The sequence below is a fragment of the Cornus florida genome, unplaced genomic scaffold (genome assembly GCF_030987335.1).
Source record: "Cornus florida cultivar Cherokee Brave unplaced genomic scaffold, ASM3098733v1 CherokeeBrave_3.0.0_Hap2_Chr11, whole genome shotgun sequence".
NCBI classification, from domain to species: Eukaryota; Viridiplantae; Streptophyta; class Magnoliopsida; order Cornales; family Cornaceae; genus Cornus; species Cornus florida.
In genome coordinates, this window is record NW_026775581.1 from 76,992,842 (window position 1) to 77,017,464 (window position 24,623).

Genomic DNA, 24,623 nt, shown 5'->3' on the forward strand with positions numbered 1-24,623 from the left:
GGTTATTATAATTTTTTTTTACAAATGTTGACTCATGTAGTATAGTAAAATGTGACTAGAGATGCTTTTATTTTTAATGTTATGTTGGACTATATAGGTAAAATGATAATAAAATTGAAGTATGTTATTGCAAACAACTTGTAAATGGGTTATTGCAAAAATTTATATATATATATATATATATATATATGTTTGTGGGTTTAAATTTCTCCATATCTATTAAAAATATGATAACTATTTATAAATATACTTAAAATTTATAAAAACAAATTAAAAACAATGAAAACCAAAAATGTTTTTTTGTTTCTAATTTTTTTTTTTTTTTTTTTTATAACAGTTAGACTGACCAAACATGTTTTGTTTTCAAAATTTTTGAAACGCACACTTACCAAACATGTTTCGCATGTTTTTGTTTCCGACATTTCTACAACAAAACATCGTTCCCAAACGAGTTTCCGAATTTTTTCCAAAATACTCCTACAACAAAAACACTGTCTCTGTTTTAGCCAAAAAAAAAACACCAAAAACAAAACGCATGCCAAACGGGCCCTCAATATCCAATTTCTTGATAAGCAATCTGTTGTTGTGAGGAAGGTCATTGGCTAATGTGGACATGTCAGCATCGATAAGAATCGAGTCTTCTTCCTTAAAATCACCTCTGAAGACCCTCATTGCAATTTCATTCTCAACCATTTGTTGTATCACCCCTTTCACTGGCCTGGCTCCGAAGTTACGGTCAAATCCCAGTTTTGCTATAACATCAAGAGCTCCCTTTGTATACTGAAGTTCAATTTTCTTTTCTTTGAGTCTATCTTTCAAGTGGGTCATCTGAAACACATAATTAGCATTATTGTTAGTGACCCTAGTTGCTTTAAATAATTAAAATACAAAATCAAATATAAAACAAAAGTTCAATTAAGGAAGTATAAAGTTCCATCAGAAATCTTACCAGTGAGCTTTCGGTTTACAAGCACACAAGGGAAGGAACTAAGGGACAAAACTAAAAGTAAAAGTAAAACTAAGGCATTATTATTTTTTTTCCTAAATAAAAAAAAAAAAACAAAAAACAAAAAAAACTAAGGGATTATTATAGGTACAAGTGGGAAAACAATTTGAAGAGATTAGAAGCTCAAACTTCCTTCTGTTGTTCAAGTTAGGGGCATCTCTACCAAAACCACATAGTAGTATGAAGCTGCTCAATTAAAACTTGGTCAACTTGAATTATAGTATGAGCATACTATAATCTAATGGTATGAATTTTATAATAAATTGAAAAAATATATATATAAAAAAATATTAAAAGCTGAAAATATTAAGTTCTTTTGTTTCTTTCGGTGCATCTGACCAACACCATAAACTCTAAACATTGATCTATTGGACTTTAACGGATTTTGACCATGTAGTGGTGAGCTGCTCAGAATTATTAATTGGTTTGAGAACATCCTCTGATAACCAAGCCATATGCAAAAATATAATCAGTTCAGTGCTGCTTTAACCAAACCTAAGACAGTAGATTTCACGGACCCAAAAAAGAAAGCAGATTCCTTATTAAGTTTTTTTCTTTTGGGTAAGTAAGGCACACGCAGCCATAGGGGACTTGAACGATCATCCTCCCATAGGGGAATATGAAGACAAACCACTTGAGCTAGAGTTTTGGTGGTGGGAAAGTAGATTCATCATTGAAGAAACAATTACAATGCAATATACCAATACTGCAATACAGGTATCGCAGGCCTAGTAGGCCCCAGTGATATTGGTATCTCAATCTATACTTTTGAGTCTCAACTCTCCTTATGCATCGAAAAAGGAAAAAGATATATCAAATCGGGTGGAATATTATAACCATATAGTATCAAAGGTAACACTGTGAACACTTCGACACAACGCCTCAAGGATCTTATTATCTCACAATAAGGACCCCTTGGAGTGGAGTTCTTTCAGTTATACCGAGTGGAGTTCTTTCAGTTATACCTTAAAAGGCTCCACTCTAACTCAAGGAGATTAATGCCTAATTAGAGAAACATTTAACACAAAATGGACTAAAATGATAAATACTAGAGAAGAGTAGTTACCTGTATATCAGCAATTCTACAAATTTTGTCCGAGTTCAGAGGCTGGAAAACAATAAACTCGTCAACACGATTCATGAACTCTGGGCTAAAATAATTTCTAGCCAACTCCATAGTCTGCCTTTTCATTGTATCATATATTGATTCCTTGCTGTCGTCCTTGCTATTTTAAAAAATTTGTAGGATATCATGGGACCCAATATTCGATGTCATTATCACCATACAATTTGTAAAGTTGACGGTCCTACCACTTGAATCAGTTACCCTATCATCGCCCAAAAGCTGTAACAAGATATTGAGCACATAAGGATGTGCTTTCTCAATCTCATCAAATAGAATAACAGAATAAGGTCTTCGAAGAACTGCTTCCGTAAGCTGTCCCTCTTTAGGACCTACAAGTCCAGGAGATGCACCAATCAAGCGGGAAACTGAACCCCTTTCCATGTACTCACTCATGTCAATTCTCACAAGAGCTTTTTCCATGATAAAGAGATAACCAGCTAATGCATTCGCCAGCTCAGTCTTACCAACACCAGTAGGGCCCATGAACATGAAGCTTGCTATTGGCCTATTCGGGTCAGACACTCCAGCCCTCGAACGTCAAGTAGCATCAGCAACTGATTTAACAGCAACTTCTTGACCAATAACCCTTTGATGGAGAACCTCCTCTATTATGACTAACTTCTCCATGTCTGACTTTGAAATGTTTGATAATGGTATACCAGTCCATTCAGCTATAACCGCTTGAATATTATGGTCAGATAATTCTTTGGAGACCAAACTGCTTCTGGACTTTTGTAAGCTCTCAAGGTTCTTCTCGGCCTCTTCCAGCTGCTTCTGAAGAGACGTAACAACACCCTTCTGGGTTTTTTCCTCTTTGTTAACCCTAGCAATCTATCAAATGATTTATAAAAATATGTCAGAGACTGGAAGAAAAGAAATGTGAGTTTAATTAGCTTTGGAGATTCTACACCAAAGGACAAATTACCTCCTGTTTAGTTGAACGAATTTTAGTCACAAGAGCCTCCTCACGCAACCATTTTTTCTTTTGTTCTTCCCATCTCTTTCTAAGCAGGCTTACACCATTTTCAAACTTGACTAATTTTTCTTTGGAAGCTTTATTATTGTCATCTTCCGAAGCTGGTCTGTCCATCTCTAAATTCAACAAAGCTTCATCTATCGCATCCAACTCTATAGGCTTTGTAGCGGTCTCCATTTTCAGCTTTGCGGCAGCTTCATCAACAAGATCAATGGCTGAAAAAACAGAGAAAAAAGATTTAGCAGAATGGGTTAAGTGTCCAAATTATTATAGTTAGTGTTACTATGATTTATATAAGGGAGTTTTTCATCCCATAAGTAACAACTAAGCTTCTTGAAGTTGCATCACATAACTGCAAAAGATTTTTATTTTTGCCCAAAAGTTCAAGCAACACCCCCCGCGCAAACAATATTGCCCCTGGCATAACTCAAACACTCAACCTCCCATTTGAGGAGGAGAGATCATACCATCTGGGCTAATTCCGTTGGTAATTGCAAAAGAATGTTAAATAGGAAAAAGAACAAGAAATAATTACTAGATGTTAGTTTACTATGATTCTTTTAGTTTCCTAATGCCAAATAAACAAAAATGAAATTATTAAACCGTCAGCTACCTTTATCAGGCAAAAAAACGGTCCGTAATGTACCGATCAGCAAGTACTGCAGCTGAATCTATGGCTTTGTCTGATATTTTAACACCATGATGCACCTCATAGCGCTTGCGCAATCCCTGAAGAATGGAGATTGTGTCTTGTACAGATGGCTGATCACAGAACACTTGCTGGAATCTACGCTCAAGAGCAGGGTCCTTTTCTATATACTTTCTATACTCTTCCAAGGTGGTTGCTCCTATGCATTGAAGCTTACCTCGGGCAAGCACCGGCTTCAAAATGTTCGCAACATCCATGCTGCTTTTACTACTAGCCCCTACAAAGCAGTTAGGACTAAATTACCAACAATTCAACAAATATTTGAATTAGACCATAATTTAAAATAAATAAATAAATAAGTGACACCAAGGTGAGCATATTCACACAAGATATGACAAACTTACTATCAATACATAAAATACATGGTGATTACTCGGTGAAATAGTGAAAGTTCAGACTGAAATGCGTGATAATACAGGTTTGAGTATATAAAAAGCCACTTTGAGCAAAATAATAGCAAAAGTTAGGTCTATGTCCTGTCTTTCCTCCCAGCTCCTCTCAGAGACAAAACCAACAATGGGTAGTGTCCTTCTTATCCGTCCATCAAACTGCCAGAGAGTTAATTTGTCAGTCTTAATTGTCTAAACTTGATGCAATTAATTTCTCCACACATTGGAACTTTAATAAAGAAAATATTTTACCACCAAAGGCTGTAGCCTAGTGGTATCTCCTCTTCTCTTAGTATGAAAGGAGAGGGTTCGAGTCCCCTAAGGGGCAAAAACGGGTGTGTGAGTTTCTTGCTAATATGAAAAAAAAAAAAAAAAAAAAAAAACCATTGGTTTTGCTTGATGGATATGAGGTTACCGAAAAACAGATTTCCATTTCATTTCTTGTCTACAAATTATTCTCTTTACTTCTTGTCCAAGTTGCATCTCTTTTCATCATAACACTTTTCCTTCTTTATTTTGAGTTTAGGACATGCCCAATTATAAGTTGAACACCTACATCTATGAATTGAATTCATATGATCTGGAAATCAGTTGTTAGAATCAACAAGTTTTCAAGCTGTTCATTTGATATATATATGGATCCATCTAAAGGGAAAGGAAATACCACATAATATAACAAACAAGACGCTTTAAGAGTAGCCCAATAAAGACATTTATTTTTCTCAATCCCATAAACAAGACCAGCAATCAAACGAAAGAAGGGTTTGTCATAAGAAAGTACTCCTGGTAAGGTCCTGAGCTAACAAGATATATAGTCTCCTTTTTCTTATATAATTATGTTTGTTCACAAGAAAAACATGATTTAGACACTATAAGATTACTACAGCCTACAAATGCATCACTTAGATCAAACTATCAAGTTTCTAAATTGAAACATGTAACATTCACAAGCTTGTTAAACCTATGAAGAATATTCACACCAGTATTATGGTTCTGAAAAAATTAAGATGGAAATGTAATGTTTCTGATTTTTAATCATTTTCCATTTTTTGGAATTTTCAGATTTTTCGAGAATATTTTTGTCTTTTCTGTTTTGCGTGCCGAACACCGTGGGGTGTATCGGGTGTGTCAGAGTGTGGATTGAGACATTTCCTTGAGTTCAAAACTCCTAGAAATGCATTGATTGTCATTTTGGCATTTTTCTGTTTTTCGGGCCGGAAGGTCCCAGGTGGGACCCACTACCGGAGTTGTTGTGCACGGAGGTTGTGACAACCCGAATTTTTAGGATTTTAAATTATATTTCATGATTTTTAGTCAAGATTGAGTATTTAATTTAAATTGGAGGTTTACCCACTTGAATTATTTAATGGGTTAGTTTTATTTTTGTTACATTTGTATATATATATATATATATTGTAGCATCTGATGGTGAGTGGTGGCAGCCGAAACTGGGAGGAGAAAGAAAGACTGTAATGGTGAGATGGTGTTGAATTCACGGGTCCCACTAGTGATGTTTAAATGAGTTTAATTTTGGTGGCTTTTGATTTTTGTTGTTGTATATATATATATATATATATATATATATGTATGTATATATTGTAAATTAGATAAAGAAGAAAGCAGGTGGCTGCCAGCCGAGAGAGAGCAGAAAGAAAAAGAAAGAAAAGAAAAAGAGCAAAAAGAAAAGGAAGATATTTTAAATTTTGTGGGGCCCACCCCCCATTTAATCATTTTAAATGGCCTTAGGGCCATCACAGGCCCTCATTTTTTTTCTTCTTTCTCGGCAGATTCTCTCTCCATTTTTCTTTTTCTTTTTTTCTTTTCTTTGCTACAACAATTCAAGCCTCGGTTTTGATCTAGCCTTTGAGAATTTGATAGTGCTGTTTGAGACAAAGTTAGAGAGCTCGTCGAGCTCTTCGTTTTGATCGGAGCCGATTCATGATTTGGTGTCCTTGGGATTTTCAAAATTAGGGCTTGGAATTGGGGTTTTTTGTATCCTTTGAGGTAGGGGTTTCTAATATGCACATTCTTTAATTTTAGTGAATTAATTTCTCTAGATTTGGTCTTAGCATGCCTAAATTGAATAAATTTGTTTATGGTTATGAGGGTTTTGTGTATTTAGTGTGATAATTGTATATTATGTGATAATTGTATATTATGTGAAAATTGAATTCATATATATCTATTTAGATTATGTGAAAGAGCATGCTAGATTTAAAGTGTCTTGTGCTTAAAGTGTTTATGTGCTATGAATGTGAGGTTGACTACTTGGAATTTAAATGTGTAAATTTTCTTCCAAAGCATGCCTTATATGTCCAAATTGCCATAAATGATAAATTGTTGTATGTGGAATTATTGTATTAATTACCTCAAAGCATGCAAATGTATTTGGTGTTGTATGTATGGACATTGTAAATTGTGTTGGCATTGAAAGGCATGAAGCATTCGTGTATGGCATTGGGCAAGAAATGGGTATAATGATTTGAAAGAAAATGGAAACTTGTTTTTGGGAAATGATTTTGAAAAGGGTTTTGTGAAGTCTGTGTACATAATTGTGTGTGTGTGGTGTGTGATTTAAATGAAAAAGAAAAAGAGAAAAGAAATATAAAATAAAGTGGGACCCACATCACTTTTTAAGTGATTTGTGAGACCAAAATTGGTCTCTGCTGCTCTCTCTCTCTCCCGACTGCTCTCGGCTTCGCCTTTTTTCTTTTTTTCTTTTCTTTTCACTTCAACTTCCATTGTTGATTGCTCCTTCATCTTTTGTCGGATTGAGGTGCCGTTTGAGGCGAAACGAAGCTTGTAGCGAGCTCTACGCATCCATACTATCAATTTCCAAATTTGAGTCTTCCTTGGAGCTCGAATTTGGAGGACCTATTCTAGGGATTTCGGCTTGGATTGTGAGGTAGGGACATCTTAAGCCATGGAATCTTGCTCTATAATGAATCATGCTCCTCTATGTGTGTTATAGCATGTTTAATTGTTGTTGATTTTGATTAAAATGATTTAATTGACAACATGCTAGTTATGTAAATGTGTATAACATGGTTGAATGAAAAGTATGTCTATGTGATGGTTGTTTACATTTTTTTTTGAGGTTACTAACATGCTATAATGATGCCATGAGAACATGCTTATTTATTATTGCGCTAAGTTCCCATTTGCCATTATATTGAGATCATGACATGAGCCTACATCTCATTGGGTTGCATGAAAAAGGGAAGTGGTTGTCTTGAAATGAAAATGGGGATTTGGGAATGAATGTTTTGGAAAAAAATTGGTTTTGACAAACCCGGTCGCTGCGGGGTTACCAACGGGCCGGAGGTTAATGTAGCCTAGGGAGGACTAGGGAGAATACCCTAGCGTGGTTGAGCTATTCGGGCCCCTCGACGGCGCCACGGGGTCACCAAGGGCCTAGGGACGGTAGCCAATCCTCCTCTCGTCGCGGCGGGGTTACCAAAGGGGGTTACATTAACTTTGAACGTGATGGTTTTGAGAATGAAAACGGGGAGTGACATTAACATGCATTGCATCTCACTCCATTTGCATTTGTGAGTGATTGAATTTGACTTGTACTTGTAATTATTTTTCCCCTTCAATGCATGTCCCCAATCTCCCATTGGCCTATGCTTTATTTGGATTCACTAGGACACGAGAATTGTGTCTTAAGTGTCACCTGCTGAGCTATATGCTCACCCCTATATCTATATATTTTTTTTCAGGTCTTGGAAAGGAACTGGTGGATGACAACCCAACTCAAGCTTGAACGGCGTTAGAAGTTCACTTTTGTATCTTTGTATATTCCCCATTATTTTGTAAAACACTAGAAGTACAAAGATGTATAATTATTTTGTGGAACTTTGTCATGTAATATAACTAAAGTATTGATGATGTTTTGGATGGGGATTTGATAGTATGCAACTTGTTGATGAATGGATGGATAATCCTAGTTTGAAGCATTGTCTAGATTAGTTGGTTGTATCATTATCTTTTGTTGCCGTGAATTCGGAATTTGAGCCATGACAGTTTAAAAATGCAATTAAACAGGTTGTGATAGGCCTATTTTTAGGAGAGGTCATGCCGAATTTTTTTTGTTTAAAAAGTATTAGTTTTAAGTCATTACAGGTTTGCGAAAATCCGGACGCTTAGGAGGTGCCTAGTGGTCCGTGGTGTTAGTGTGGTCTAGAGGGAACTAGGGAGAGACCCTAGCGTGGTTGAGCTAACTAGGCCGGATACGACGCCTTAGAGGTGCCTTGTGGTCGTGGATGGTTAGCCAATCCTCCTCTCGTGACGCCCTGGAGGTGCCTTTGGTCGGATTGCACTAACGGTTTGGAAAGATGAAACGATATTGTTTCGGAAATGGGGAGCGACATTGCATGACATTGCATTTCATTGACATACATTGCACACTTGATGATTGGGCGACTTGCACATGTAATTGTTAATATTATCGTTGCTTTACTTGTTTTTTCCGAGATATGATTCCGTTCTCCAGTATCCTATTCATTGTATGGATTCACGAGGTCATAAGAGGTGTGTCTTAGGCGTTCCCTACTGAGCTTTATGCTCATCCCTTTATAATTAAAATTTTTCAGGATATGGAAAGGAAGTGGCGAACGACGCTCCTCCACAGGTTTTGATGGGTTAGTGGACTGTTTTGACATATTTTGTAGTTATGATCTCATTTTATTATTATTATTTATAAACCATGGGATGACACGTATATTATGTATTGACATAGGAAAGGACGGTAGCGTCTTTAGTTGACCTCTGGTTCGGGTAAGGACCCGGTTAGCGATTCGGACCCTCGGGTTCAGGTCGTTACAGGAAAAACATTAACTAAGGAAAAAAGAGTTGAAAATTTTCGCTATTGCACTAGAGTTTCTATGTTGGGAGTCATTGATTGATGCAGTGAAAGAATCTTAGGCTGCCAAGCATGAGGAAATCCATTTGTGCAAATAGCGTGTCGGTTTCTACTTAGTGCATCCCTTCTAGCAATCTTGATTAAAGGGGACAACACTAGATAATGGCCTTCTAATTTTAACTTATATTGGATGATTCTAAGTAGAAGACGCACCTGTACCAACCAGAGTGTGGATCTCATCAATGAATAAAAGTATCTCCCCTTTTGCATCAGAAACTTCCTCCAGAATAGCTTTCATTCTTTGTTGAATCATTCCAACATAACTACATCCAGCCACTAGTGAAAATACATTCATTGAGATCACCTGCAAAGTAAAAGCCAAAATGCAAACAATTATTTACAACGATGCCAAAAATAGTTTAAAATTCTGACTAAATATTATAAAAATGCTTCTCATAGCTTTAGTATTCGTAGTTGAAATTTTTTAGCTACAATCAATATTTGCCAATTGAAACATTTGTTCATCCTAAATTTATAAATATATATATGTATGTATCTCTACCTTTAAAGAAACTGGTTTAGAGTAATATGCAAAAAACCTACATTTTATTAAAGTTTTGATACTTTGTGATTCCTTCAGTTTTCTTAGCGTATTAAAATTTTGTCAAATTTAAACCTTTTGCTTGATCTTAAAATATCTTGAGGAAGTATCATAAAGTTCCTATATTTGTTCGATCACCGATGTCATGAAACGATCACTTGAGAAATCTACTCAAAGATCAATAGGAGCAATAAATTGAAAAAGAAAAGCTTTTATTAGATGGTGTCATTCAAGAAAAACAAAATTGAGCCACTACAAGAAAAATAGACACTAAAATATATATCAACAAGTAATCATGTCACATAAGATGTCTTTTAACACCTGAATAAAATAAGTAAAAAGCTATCAAGTAAAAAGAAAATTGGAATAAGTATACAAAAACAACCACCTTTTTATTCAACAGAGGTTCTGGAACATCCCCACTCACAATTCGCTGAGCTATCCTGCAAAGTAACTCAAAAGTTTGTATCAAAATAAAAAATCGTAATAATAGTAGGAAAGCTATTGAACAAAATACTTGCTGGAATTCCCAAAAAATATCAACAGCATGCTCAATAACTGACCTAAAAAGTGACCATTTGAGCAAATCCCTGACCAATAATGGCTGAAATAAAAGAAAATGGAAAGGAAAAATACACTCTGAAAAGGCATAACAAATATCTCACATTATACTGTTCCGGTTTATTTCTATTACTGCTTATGTTCTTGCACACTAATGGGACTCCAATTTAGTCTAGTGAAAGAGAGAGACTACAGTTTCTGTCCAATGCTCATGTCAAATTTCAAGTTGATCATATTTTATGTACATGTGAACATGTATTTCATTCTTTCTACTTAAGAATGTGCTTAATTCTTCTAGCTAACCCTTTTCCCACACTAGAGTCCTACAATTTATATGATACATAATCTCAAGATTCGGAAGTGGTGACCGGTAATAGGTTGAAGACGAGTCCAAATTTCCTTTCAATAGAGAAAGAGTTGACCTATCAAGCGATAAAACACCAAGCATGCATATGAAGAGTGATTTTATTTATTTATTTGAGAGAGGTGAGTGAGTCCCTATAGTGCAAATTAAGCCTCCAAATTCTCTAAAATGAAAATAAATAAATAAATTGTCTAACCTTCGACATTGATTTCAACAAATTACAAGCACTACTTAAAGTTTTGGTAAATGAAAATAAATTTTTTTTTCTTTCAAAACTGGTCATTACCCAGTATGGTCCTCGTTAGTCGTTTGTGTTGGGAGGGGTAGGGTACGTGACCTTTGACATTGATTTCCACAAAGTGACTATTGAAACCTGAGTTCTCAAGTTTTACAGAGCATTTTACCACTACACTAGGCAATGTATTACTCAGATAAAATTACTGATAAGGGGAAAAAAACATTAATGAGAGAGAAATATACATACCCTTCAGCAATTGCAGTTTTCCCAACCCCAGCCTTACCAATAAGAACAGGGCTATTTTTCATTCTCCTGCATAATATCTGCAGGCAACGCTGAATTTAGTCTCTCTACCGATAACAGGATCAAGCTCACCTTTCTTAGCGAGCTTAGTCAAGTCAGTACCATATTTGAGTAACTCACTATCATCATCGGCTACACATTGCACAAAATTAAACAACAAATATATGGTAAGCTTAATTTTTGAATATATATATATATTTAATTACTTCCAAACTTGTCAGAGAAAACAACGCCATTTAAAAAAAGAAAAAAAACCTTCATTACTTCTAGTAGCAATACTATAACAATACCAATTACAAAGAATTCATTGCTTACAATCAGAATCCGAACAACATGAATTATACGCGAACAAACGAAATTGACGGTGAGGGTATGATGAATTTGAGGTGGTCTTGGCAGGATTAATGGCAGAATGAGAAAATTTGTTGGACGCCGAGGAAGAACAGAGTGCTCTGGGGTTTTTGTATTCAAAAGGATACATATACATGGAGGGTGTTGCCCGGTACACGTGGGACGGGGAGACCGCATGTGTCCGATGGTGAATGATGGGGTGCTCTTCGAGGCCGGACACCACCATTGTAGAAAAAGTAAAAATTATATATATCTAGTTGGGGTTTTGGGGAGAAGGAGGAGTTATATAGGGTTTTGTGATATATATATATATATATATATATATAGGGTTTTGGGAAGAAGAAGAAAAAAGAGTTATATAGGATTTGTGATACATTGTCAGAAGAAGAGCTACCAAAAAAGGACTCGGAGAAGAGCTATCAAAAGGTCGTTAATTATGTAAAACCATTGGCAGCTGAACAAGTTAAACGCATCAGTTATGCGGGCGCAGACCAGATTATATAATAAACGGGTCAGATATAATAACAATCCGTAAATCAGGTATAAATAGGTGGGGTCAACTGGCATCCAACCCGTTTGGAGTTAGGAAATTGTATATAAAATTATACGTACATATATAGATATATACCGATTTATATAGGGTTTTTAAGGATTTTTTTTAAAGTATATCATAATAATGAGATTCAATTTCTTATTATAAATAGAGCAAGTAATAATGAGTAGTGATATTTGTACTGATTTATTGCAGTAAATTACCTAAACGACCTATTATAATAAATAAGTTTGACAATTCACTATAAAAAAAATTGATGTAAAAATCATTTTTCAATAAGAATATGTAAACAAGTGTTGATAAGTTCCTATGTCAACACATTTTAGTAATAAATTTAAGCTCTTGTGAGAGCACCAAATCAGTTGCATAATAATAAATTTTTATTTATTATTATTTTTTTTTTGAATTTACAGAGACAAATAAGTCGAGTTAATTTACAGAGACAAATAAGTCGAGTTATACGTGGATGTGGACGGCAACATTAATCTTGCAACAATACATGGCAATAAGTCACTTCATACAAGAAATATTTATTCATCTGTTCAAGTTGATTAAATGTCAAAAGCTCTAACTAATATGCTATGAAATGTATTAAAAAAAAAAAAAAAACAAACAAACAAACAAGCCAACCTTTTGTGTTGATCATCACAAGTTACAGTACCATTCTTTATGCAGAAAACATATATTTGCTTGCTCTGTAGTGTAAATAAAGGTTTGCCCAGTAAGGCAAGTTTGCTTACAAAAAAACATCAAATGTAGTGCTTGCTTCCAAATCAGATTAGGGTTCTGCATGTTTTCCCGCCATCATTCCAATATCCAATTTCTTCACAAGCAATTTGTTGTTGGGAGGAAGGTCATTGGCTAACACGGACATGTCAGCATCGATCAGAATCGAGTCTTCGTCCTTAAAATCGCCTCTGACGACCCACATTGCGATTTCCTTCTCAACCATCTGTTGTATCACCCTTTTCACTGACCTGGCTCCGAAGTTTGTGACAAATCCTAGGTTTGCTATAACATCAACAGCTTCCTTTGTGTAGTGGAGTTCAATTTTCTTTTCTATAAGTCTATCTTTCAAGCAGTTCATCTGAAACACATAATTAGCATTGATGTTAGTGACCCTAGTCAATTTAAATAATTAAAATACAATATCAAATATAAAAATATAAGTTAAATTAAGGGATTCTAAATTTCATTCAGTTATCTTACCAGTGAACTTTTGGTTTATAGGCACAAATGGAGAGGAAGTAAGGGGAAAAAATAAAAAAGTAACGAATTATTAAGTTCATGCAGGAACACTTGACCTTTTGGTTTATAGGTACAAGTGGGAAGTAATTAGGGGAAAACAATTTTAAGAGATGATCAGAAGCTTAAACTTCCTTGTGATGTTCAAGTCAGCAGCATCTGCACCAAAACTATATAGTAGTTTAAACCTGCTCAATTAAAACTTAATCAACGGGATCAACTTGAACATACCTTAATCTAATTGTACGAATTTTGTAATAAATTTGGAGAAAAAAAAAAACCAGTTTGATTAGAGAAACATGAAATGAAGGTTTACAATAACAAAAAAATGATGGCCTAAAGTGAGTGAAAAAGATAAATAGTAAAGAAGAGATGTTACCTGTATATCGACAATTCTACCAATTTCGTTGGAGTTCAGAGGCTGGAAAACAAGAAACTCATCAACACGATTCATCAACTCTGGGCTAAAACGTTTTCTAGCCAACTTTATAGTTTTCCTTTTCATTTTATCATATGTTGATTCCTTGCTGTCCTTGTTATTTCAAAATTTTCTTAGGATACCTTTCGACCCAATATTCGATGTCATTATCACCATACAATTTTTAAAGTTGACGGTCCTACCACTTGAATCCGTTACCCTCCCATCACCCAAAAGTTGTAACAAGATATTGAGCACATCACTATGTGCCTTCTCAATCTCATCAAATAGAATAACAGAATAAGGTCTCCGAAGAACTGGCTCGGTAAGCTGTCCCTCTTGAGGACCAACCAAACCAGGATATGCACAAATTAAGCGGGAAACAGCATCCCTTTCCATATACTCACTCATGTCAATTCTCACAAGAGCTTTTTCTATGTTAAAGAGGGAATCAGCCAAGGCATTACCAAGCTAAGTCTTTCCAACACCAGTAGGAACCATGAACAAGAAGCTTGCTATTGGCCTTTTTGGGTTAGACAATCCGGCCCTTGAATGTCGAATAGCATCAGCAACTGATTTAACTGCAACTTCTTGACCAATAACCCATTGATGGAGAGCCTCTTCTATTTTTACTAACTTCTCCATGTCTGACTCTTGAATGTTTGATAATGGTATACCAGTTCATTCAACTAAAACCTCTTGAATATTATGGTCAGATACTTCTTCGCGAACCAAACAGCTTTCCGACATCTGCAAGTCCTCAAAGTTCTTCTCAGCCTCTTCCAGCTGCTTCTGAAGAGACATAGCAGCATTCTTCAGGGATTTTGTCACTTTGTTAACCCTAGAAATCTATCAAATGATTTAAAAAATATATGTCAGAGATGGGAAGAAAAGAAATGTGAGTTTAATTAGTTTGGAGATTCTACACAAAAGGAAAAATTACCTCCTGTTTAGTTGAACCAATTTTAGTCACGAGTGCCTTCTCACCCTGCCATTTTTTAGTTCTGTCCATCTCAATAAGTAAAATCATACCGTTTTCCAACTTGTCTAATGTTTCTTCAGAAGCTTTATTTCTGCCATCTTCCGAAGATGGTTTTTCCATCTCTAAATTCAACGAAGCTTCATCAATCTCATCCAACTACGTAGGCTTTGTAGTGATCTCCATTTTTGGCTCTGCAGCAGCTTCATGAACAAGATCAATGGCTGAAAGAAACAGAGAAAAAGATTTAGTAAAATGAGGCAAGTGTCCAAATTATTATAGGAAGTGTTCATATGATTATATAAGGGAGTTTTTCATCCCATAACTAATTCTAGTGCAACTATACTTTTGTGAAGTTGCATCACAAAATTGCAAAGGAGTATTAAATTGGAACAACAATAGAGAACAAGAAATAATTGTCAGAAGTTAGTTTACAAGCATGAATGGAGATTACTTTATTTTAGTCTCCTCATGCCAGCAGACAAGAAAAAAATGAAATGATTAAACCATCAGCTACCTTTATCAGGCAATAAACGGTCTGGAATATAACGTTCTGCAAGTACTGCAGCTGAAACTAGGGCCTTGTCTGATATTTTAACACCATGGTACAATTCATATTGCTTGCGCAATCCCTGAAGAATGGAGATTGTGTCTTGTACAGATGGCTGATCACGGAACACTTGCTAGAATCTACGTTCAAGAGCAGGGTCCAGTTCAAGTTGTGACTGACAAGCGTGATAATTCAGGTCTGACCATATAATAAGCCACATCGAGCAAATAAAAACCAAAAGTTAGTTCTGTGTCCAATCTTTCATCCCTGCTCCCCGCAGAGATAGAATGAACAATGGGTATATAGTGGCCTTCTTATCCGTCCATAAAACTGCAAAAGAGTCGGTTCCTCTTCTTAATTGTCAATTAAAACTTAATCAACGGGATCAACTTGAACATACCTAATCGAATTGTACGAATTTTGTAATAAATTTGGAGGGAAAAAAAATCCAGTTTGATTAGAGAAACATATAGTGAAGGTTTACAATAACAAAAAATGATGGCCTAAAGTGAGTGAAAAAAGATAAATACTAAAGAAGAGATGTTACCTGTATATCGACAATTCTACCAATTTCGTTCCAGTTCAGAGGCTAGAAAACAATAAACTCGTCAACACGATTCATCAACTCAGGGCTAAAACATTTTCTAGCCAACTTTATAGTTTTCCTTTTCATTTTATCATATATTGATTCCTTGCTGTCCTTGTTATTTCAAAATTTTCTTAGGATACCTTTCGACCCAATATTCAATGTCATTATCACCGTACAATTTTTAAAGTTGACAGTCCTATGACTTGAATCTGTTACCCTCCCATCACCCAAAAGTTGTAACAAGATATTTTAACACCATGATACAATTCATATTGCTTGCGCAATCCCTGAAGAATGGAGATTGTGTCTAGTACACAAGGCTGATCACAGAACACTTGCTGGAATCTACGCTCAAGGGCAGCAGGGTCCTGTTCCATATGCTTCCTGTACTCTTTTAAGGTGGTCACTCCTATGCATTGAAGCTTACCACGGCCAAGCGCTGGTTTCAAAATGTTTGCAACATCCATATGTCGCTTTTATCAGTAGAACCTACAAAGTAGTTAGGACTAAAATTACCAACAATTCAACAAATATTTGAATTAGAACATACACTAATGTTAGCACATTCACAAATTATATGACTTGATGATCCCATTAATACGTAAAACATATGGTGATTACTCGGTAAAAAGGTGAAAGTTCTGACTGACAAGCGTGATAATACAGGTTTGACTATATAATAAGCCACATTGAGCAAATAAAAACCAAAAGTTAGGTCTGTGTCCAATCTCATCCCTGCTCCCCGCAGAGACAGAATGAAGAATGGGTATATAGTGGCCTTCTTATCCATCCATAAAACTGCAAAAGAGTCGGTTCCTCTTCTTAATTGTCAAAACTAGATGCAATGAATTTCCTAACACTTCAAAACTTCAATAAAGATGAGATTTATGTAAGATAGTTCCATCAGTTTTGCTTGATGGATATGAGGTTACTGAAGAAAAAAAATATTTTTATAAGCCATTTCATTTTTTTGTCCAAAGTATTCTCTTTTCTTGTCGTCTAAGTTGCATCTCTTTTAATCATGTTGAAGGATTTAAATATTAAAATTACACCCTCTCTAACAGATTAAGTTTTTAGAGTAGATGGTTGTTAACATGGCACCAAAGCCAAAGGTCTTGAGTTCAAACCTCACCCTGATAATTAAAATTGAAACACATGTTGGATCAAAAAGAGGCCATACATGAGGTGAGGGGGATGTTATAGGATTTAAATAATAAAGTTGCACCATCTCTAACAGCTTAAGTTTTAGAGTAGATGGTTGTTAACACATCATAACACTTCTCCTTCTTTCTCTTGAGTTTCTATTTCAATGAATTGAAGAATTAGTATGATTTAGAAATCAGCTGTTAGAATCAACAAGTTTCAAACTGTTCATTTGAAATATATATATATATACAGTAGTGTTCAATTACTCCCTGGTGAGCAGGGAGCAATATACTCACTTTTACTCACAGCCTTAGGATCTAATCCTCAGACTAATTGAAACATTAGTTACTTTAGGTAATTGTCTTTCTTTTAATTAGCCATTAATTATGAAATGACTATATTTGATACTTTTTTAAAAAAAATAATAATAATTTTTTTAATCTGGATTAAACTTTAACCATGCTCCTTTCCACCACTGTCGGTACGTCACCACCACCCACCTCCTCCCCCACTGCCACGACCACCTCCCCCAACCACACCACAACACTGCCACCTCCATCACCACCATACTGCCACCCACCACCACCACATACACCAATAATTATAAGAACGTCAATTAATTTGTAGATTTGGTAATTCTTAGTCAAAAGTAGCCATCAAATCTATCTGAGCGGAGGTGGTGTGGTGTAGGTGATGGTGGTGGTGGTGGTGGAGGTGGTGTGGTGGGGGAGGTGGTGGCGGGGTAGAGGTGATAGTGGCGGTGGGGTGATGGCATATTTTTTTTTTCTTTAAGAATGTCTTTAATATAGTCATTTCATAATTAATGACTAATTAAAAATATGTTAATTTCCTAAAATAATTATGCCGTTAGATTAGATCCTAAGGCTATGGGTGAAACCGTGAAAGTGAGTATATTGCTCCCTGCTCACCAGGGAGCAATTGAACACTACTGTATATATATAGAGCACATTATATAACAAAGAAAATGCTTTCAGACTGGACCAATAAAGATATTAATTTTTCTCAATCCCACAAACAAGATTAGTTGATGAAAGAAGAGTTTGTCATTAGAAAGGGTCAGTATCAGTACTCCTGGTAAGGTCCCAGGCAGGTAGCATAATATTTTAAACAAGTCCTCACTAACATGATATATAGACTCCTTATTCTTATATATTTATGTTTATTCAAATTTCATTTCACAAAAAATACCCAAAATAAAAATGAATTTATGAAAATAAACCTTACATCAAAGTTAAGTTTACTGCACAATTTGCAGAAAACTTACTTTCTTCAATTGAGCAGGCTGCCTGGCCAACTTTCTTTCCGCTAGACAGATGCATTGTTGACTTCCTCTCTTAATCTTTTATGAATATTCTAACAATTCTTAGTCAAAATTGATTTTACTTGACCCGACTAATTAACTTGAAATCTGCAAAAATCTAACACATTATAACTTGATTTTTTTTTAGCTTAATGGAACTTATTAAGAATGGAAAAAGTTCTGGACATAATATATTTAAAGCAATAAAAATAAAGGGGAGGCCAGAACAGGTATACTTCAAAACTATAAAAACTTAAATCAATATATGTATATATATATATTGGGAATGGCAAGGGGAGATTGGAGTGAAGATGACTGATTTCAGTAGGAGGATGGTCCCTAGCATGTGGTATTTTCCCCAACATAACTTGCCGGTGGCATCTTCAGATGACTATTACTTTATTACCTTATTTCAACAGATACAATATTCAGAATACAGAACATTTAAATCACCCATTATTAGAGGCTAGCAGCAAGGGGACCATGGCTTCCTGAAAGTCACCTCACTTATGAATAAATACCAAAAAGTGCCAAAAAAGTTATTAAATCTTCCGCCAAACACGCCCCACACACCCACACTCCATCCCGGCAAAAATAAAATAAAATAACGAGTTAGGTTGAAAGAAAAGTTGCAATTTACAATACCACGGCCTGTAAAAAATACTTTCTTATTTGCTCGATAAGCTTCTGAAAGTGGATGCATAACTGTGACAGATTCTTTCAACTTGTAAGTCTAGTTTTCATTTTCTATGGTGAAAATTTTAAAATATGATTTATTGAATTCAAGTTATGTAGCAAAAAGAATGTAGCAATATGATTATCAATTGAACCTTGTGCTGATGTTAGCATTGTACCAATGTTGGATTCTTTTTGTTGAGATCTGCCTAAGCGCTTTCCAAAAGCAATTCCAGAAACACGGTGAAGTTTTTTGACAACAATTCCTTAACCAGTGGTGAAGTTTGCATTCTGAATTTTTGTTGTTGCTCAAAAGTCTTCTCCAGCATTCACTTGTGAAAACTCAACCATCTTCCAGCCACAATTTAACAAAATCATATATTAATTGACTACTTAGAGTGGATCAGGGCCCCCAATAACAACTTTTGAGTGCAATCGCCTCGGCCACTTTGAGGGTGTTGAAGGATTTAAATATTAAAGTTACATCCTCTCTTTTAGCTTAAACTTTAGAGTAGATGGTTGTTAACAGAGGGGAAGTAATGTATCACTAAAAGTAACATTCTTGTTCATTCCTCCAAATTAAAGACCAAACAAAATCTAAGTGTTATAGATGGAAACTTTATTTTCCCCCAGGTTAGAAGTCGTAGATACTCTTAAGTCTCAAGTATAAACTTCAAAATAATAATAATAATGTAGACTTGGAAATGAAGACCAACCATGGACATGCAAATAAATAAAAAGTAATTTGATAATATTTTTAAAACAATTATTGTTATCAATGTATAAGTACTCATGAAAAGACTCCAAGGCAATGACTACTAAACGTATTGATTTGACCCCATAAGCGGGACCACCACCCAATAGCATGTTGCCGCCAGAAGCAAAACCCCGTATTTTCTAGAGAATCTCCTAATTGTTCTAGTTGCCTGCCCAGGGTTGAGCCCTGGGATTTGACGGTGGACTTAAAAAGCCACCTACGGACACTTTACACCCAATTATTCCGGATAATGCTTGCATCCTCTGTATTACCGCGGCTGGCTGTTTTTGCATTAATTGCTACTTCATCAATCTTATTGACTGACGTACCCCTTGTAATTGCTTCTCCTGATGGTTGGTATAAGTAAGAAAAATGTTGTATTTTCTGGTACATCATTATGGATTGGATTAGTGTTTCTTTTGGGTATCCTTAATTCTCTCATCTCTTGAACCTATTCATCCCAGATTTACAAAAACAAAATGACCACCCCTCCCTGCTGCCTCCTTGAAAGAGAGATAATGGAAATATGTGACATAGACAACGATGAAAAAGGCTTAGGATCAAGTATGAAGCAGTAAATGAAGAATCAATGTAGAGGTAATAACACATTGCTCTATAGAAGTGGAAGACAAAGTCAGTCCTGAAGCTGTTAAGTGCCAATAGAAAATGTGGCTGATGGTGACTCTTTGTTCACGGGGATCAGATCATGTTGGTCCAAGGCAAGTCGCTACAGGAATTGAAAGTCGAAGCCAAGTCATAAGTTCAGTTACTAATGAATGGGTAGATTTTTTGGAATGGAGAAGCAATGTAACAGGGTCAAACGGAGCTTTTATAAATAGTGTTTGCAACATATTAGTAGTACTTTATTCAAATCATTTGCTCAAATCTGGCAATTGATTGCCATTTCTTCCTCAAACGAGAACTAAATTTATAACAAAAAAAACCTAAGTTTCTAGATAACTAGAATAATCCCAGATTTTTTTTATTTAGACACTGTAAGATGCCTACAGCCTACCAAATGCATCACTAATATCAAACTATCAAACATGTAACAATCACGAGCTTACAAAATATATCTTAAACCTATCAAGAATATTCACACCAGAATTATGGTTCTGAACCATTCATAGAATGCATTAGAATAAAAAATTAAGAAGCTAGGAGCAACATCAAGTCAAGGAAAAAAAGATGAAATTTATCACTACTGCACTACAGTTTCTATGTGGGAGTCATTGCTTGGTGTAGTAAAAGAATGAGGAAATCCATTTGCGAAAATTACGGTTTCTGCTCAGTGCATCCCTTTTAGGAACCTAGATTAAAGGGGACAACACTAGGTATGGCCTTCTAATTATTGGTTGATTCTAAGTAGAAAACACACCTGCACCAAAAATAGTGTGGATCTCATCAAAGAATAAAAGTATCTGCCCATTTGCAGCAAAAACTTCCTTTCAAAATAGTTTCCATTCTTCTCTGCAGCGTTCCAACATATTTAGTTCCAGCCACTAGTGAAAATAAATTCACTGAGATCACCTGCAAAGTACAAGCCAAAATGCAAACAATTATTACAAGGATAACAAAAATAGTTAAAATTTCTGACTAAAATTATATAAATGCTTTTCTTATAGCTTTAGTGTTCTTAGTTGAAAGTTGTTGGCTACAACCAATAATTGCCAATTGAAACATCTGTTCATCTTAATGTGTGTGTGTGTGTGTGTTTGTATATCCATCTTTAAAGAAGCTGGTTTAGAGTAATATGAGGAAACCTATATTTTATTGAATATAGGTTTAAGAAATCATGCCTTTAACACATTTGAATAAAATACGTAAAATGGTTTCAACCAAAAATATAAATAAATACATAGATAGAATAAGTATGAAAAATCAACCACCTTTCGGTTCAACACTCACAATCAAGGAAAATAAAAGCAACTCGAAAGTTTGTATCAAGAAAAATAAATAAATCACATAATTGTACAGGAATTTCAATAAAATACATATATATATCACCAACATTCTCAATAATTAACCTAAAAAGTGACCATTGTGGAAGATTCGGTAAACAATAATAACTCCTTTGAAGTTCACATTTATGCAGCAATTTTTAATAGAAATTCACATAAATCTATTCGAATTAAATATTATTTAGATAAAGATTGCAAGCAAGACACTATCTGATGGGTTTCTAAAACATTAATAAGAGTGAGAGATATGCATTACCCTTCAGCAATTGCAGTTTTCCCAACCCCAGCCTCACCAATAAGAACAGGATTATTTTTCATTCTCCTACATAATATCTGCAGGCTACGCCGAATTCGACTATCTCTAAGGATCAAGCTCACCATTTCTAGCGAGCTTGGTCGAGTTGGTACCATATCTTTTGAGCTCAGTATCTTCATCACCTACATATTGCACAAAATTAAACAACAAATATGTCGTGACCTTAATAAATTTTTTTTAAAAAACCACACATTTAATTACTTCGCCTATTCTACTGTTGCAAACTTGTTTAACAATAACAACTTCAATTCTACCGTAGTCAGTATTTTTAGGTGGGTGAGAGTATTTACCTACCCATACACCCAGAAAATAAAATTAAAAAATCCCTTCAATTCTATTAGCAATACCAAAGCAGTAACAAGTCAACAGAATTCATTGCTTACAATCAGAATCCTATGAATCCGACGCCACCATTGTCGTAGGGTTTTGGGAAGAAGAAAGAGTAAGGTAGGTGGATTAAGAAAGAGTAAGGTGGATTAGTGATGTAGGGTTTCCATAATTGACAAATTTTTAATTAATTTTTTAAAAGAGTTTTTACTTTCTTTTTAAAAAAGAGTTTTTATAAGACTCGTACAAAAAAATTTTATCCAATTTTAAATTTTCATCCAATTTTGAATTTTTATCTAATTTTTAATTAATTTTAAAAAGTGTTTTTAAAAGAGTGTCTATAAATCTCTATCACATATTACATATTTTATTTATTTTTTAAAAATAGTTTTTCTATTCAATTTTTAATTAATTTTAAAAAGAGTTTTTATTTTTTTTAAGAGCTTTAGAAGAGTTTATATAAGACTTTATCACGTATTACCCATTTTTTTTATTTTAAAGAACGTTTTTTAAATCTAATTTTTAACTAATTTTAAAAATATTTTTAATTTTCTTTTTTAAAATTTTAAAATTAGATATAATAAACTTAATTTTTATCAAAATAAGGCCTTGTTTGGCGTGACTTCTTGGGGCTCTAAAACGGGCTTTCAAGCCCAAAAAGTCATTCCTAAAAAAAATTGTGTGTTTGGCAAATTTCTTAAACGGACTTAGAGAAGAAGTGCAGTGGTCTAAAAGCCCGGTCAACCAAAACTACAAAACCTTGCTTTTCAGATAGTCTTTCGGGAGCAAAATCGCGTTTTAAGTAATTAATATATTTTTTTACAAATTTGACCCTACGCGTTATTTTATGTTGTCCCTATTAGCCTTAAATGTGTTACTGATTACAAGGCTGTCTTCCTCTACCTCTACCTCTACCTCTACCATCCCAAATCTCGGTTTCCAATTTTTCTCAATAACAATAGAATCTTTATCCTTATGTACACCATTCTCTCTCCTTATTCTTTATAAAAATTCAGTGCTAGAAAAATTATAGAAAAATATCATCATAGGTGATTTGCCTATTGGCAAGTTTCTCTTTGTTTAGAAATTAATGTATTATTGTTGGACTCTTGAAGATATTTCTTGAAAGTAGAATAGTATCACATCATGTTATCTCTCATGTCTGCATACAATTAGAATTTTAATTAGTTTTTAATTCTCAACATTGACAATTGTTGCTAATGAGATTGTTGTTTCTCTTTGGCATGAAAATAAAAGTATCTAATACTATAATCCTTTACCTATTTAATTAATTCTCTAAGAGTTTTTTTATATGTCACAATTCTTCAAACATCATACCTTTCTAATTTTGAAATTAACCTTAAGTTTTTAGTTCTCAAGATCTACGTTTGGAACCCTAGTCTCTCTCTCTTCACGTATTTCTCTCTCTCAAATCTGTCTATGTGAATTAACGCACACAAGTATATTGAAAGGCATAATTATGTCTCTGTGAATTAACGCTTTCGTCATTTTCTTTAATTTTTCATAATTATGAAGGATAAAATTGTCTAGTTAAAACACTGTTAATTATTAAAGGAATTTCAAAAAGTACATCCCCAAATAGCTTTTTTTCTTTTAAATTCATTCCATTGAAAGGCATTCTTCAAAGGTCTTCAAATGGAAGGAATTTTGGAATGGAGAACTCCTCCAAACATAGCCTAAGTTTTTTGGGTAAAATATCCTGACTTGAATTTTATAGAATATTCTAAAAATGACAACACTAAACTAACGAATTTCCAAAATTATTTATGTTGCCTTGACGTCAAATTTGGTTTAAACTTTTAATTAAATTTCTTTTAATTCTAAATTCAGGCCACCAATTCGGTATTTCCAAATATTACACAAGCTGAAGCACTTGACTTAAAATATTAGGAAAACAATATATATATATATATATATATATATAACTATACAATTATTACAAGTACAAAGTGAATCAAATATTATATTCTTTGTATCGAAATTTCAACTCCTTGTAACTCTATATGAATTATAATCCGAAACTCTATCAACCACTAATTGAATAACCATTATTCATCACTTATATGACCATTATTATTAGGCAAAATGATTTCAAAAAGTGGCAAAAATACAGTCCAGGGCTATCTTTGTCAACAAATAACTTTCATGTGCCTTCAAAAGTTACAAAGTGCCCCTTCTGACATATTTAATGACTATTTTGACTTGTTTTTTTCATTCTATTTTATCTTTTCTAATTAAATTTATCAAAATAGCATTTGGCCCCTCAAGAAAATAAAA

The 24,623-nt window shown here is 34.4% G+C and overlaps 1 long non-coding RNA gene and 2 pseudogenes across 1 annotated transcript; 1 reads left to right on the forward strand and 2 right to left on the reverse strand.

Moving 5' to 3' along the window:
* Positions 1–230: 230 nt before the first annotated feature.
* On the reverse strand, positions 231–11,937 carry LOC132284620 (chaperone protein ClpB4, mitochondrial-like; annotated as a pseudogene).
* LOC132286755 (uncharacterized) lies at positions 5,774–8,122 on the forward strand. Its single transcript, XR_009472852.1, has 2 exons — positions 5,774–6,210; positions 7,929–8,122. It is a non-coding gene; the product is annotated as an uncharacterized LOC132286755 (long non-coding RNA).
* Positions 11,938–12,559: 622 nt separating the features above from the next.
* Positions 12,560–16,289, reverse strand: LOC132281330 (chaperone protein ClpB4, mitochondrial-like; annotated as a pseudogene).
* Between the last annotated feature and the right edge of the window lie 8,334 nt (positions 16,290–24,623).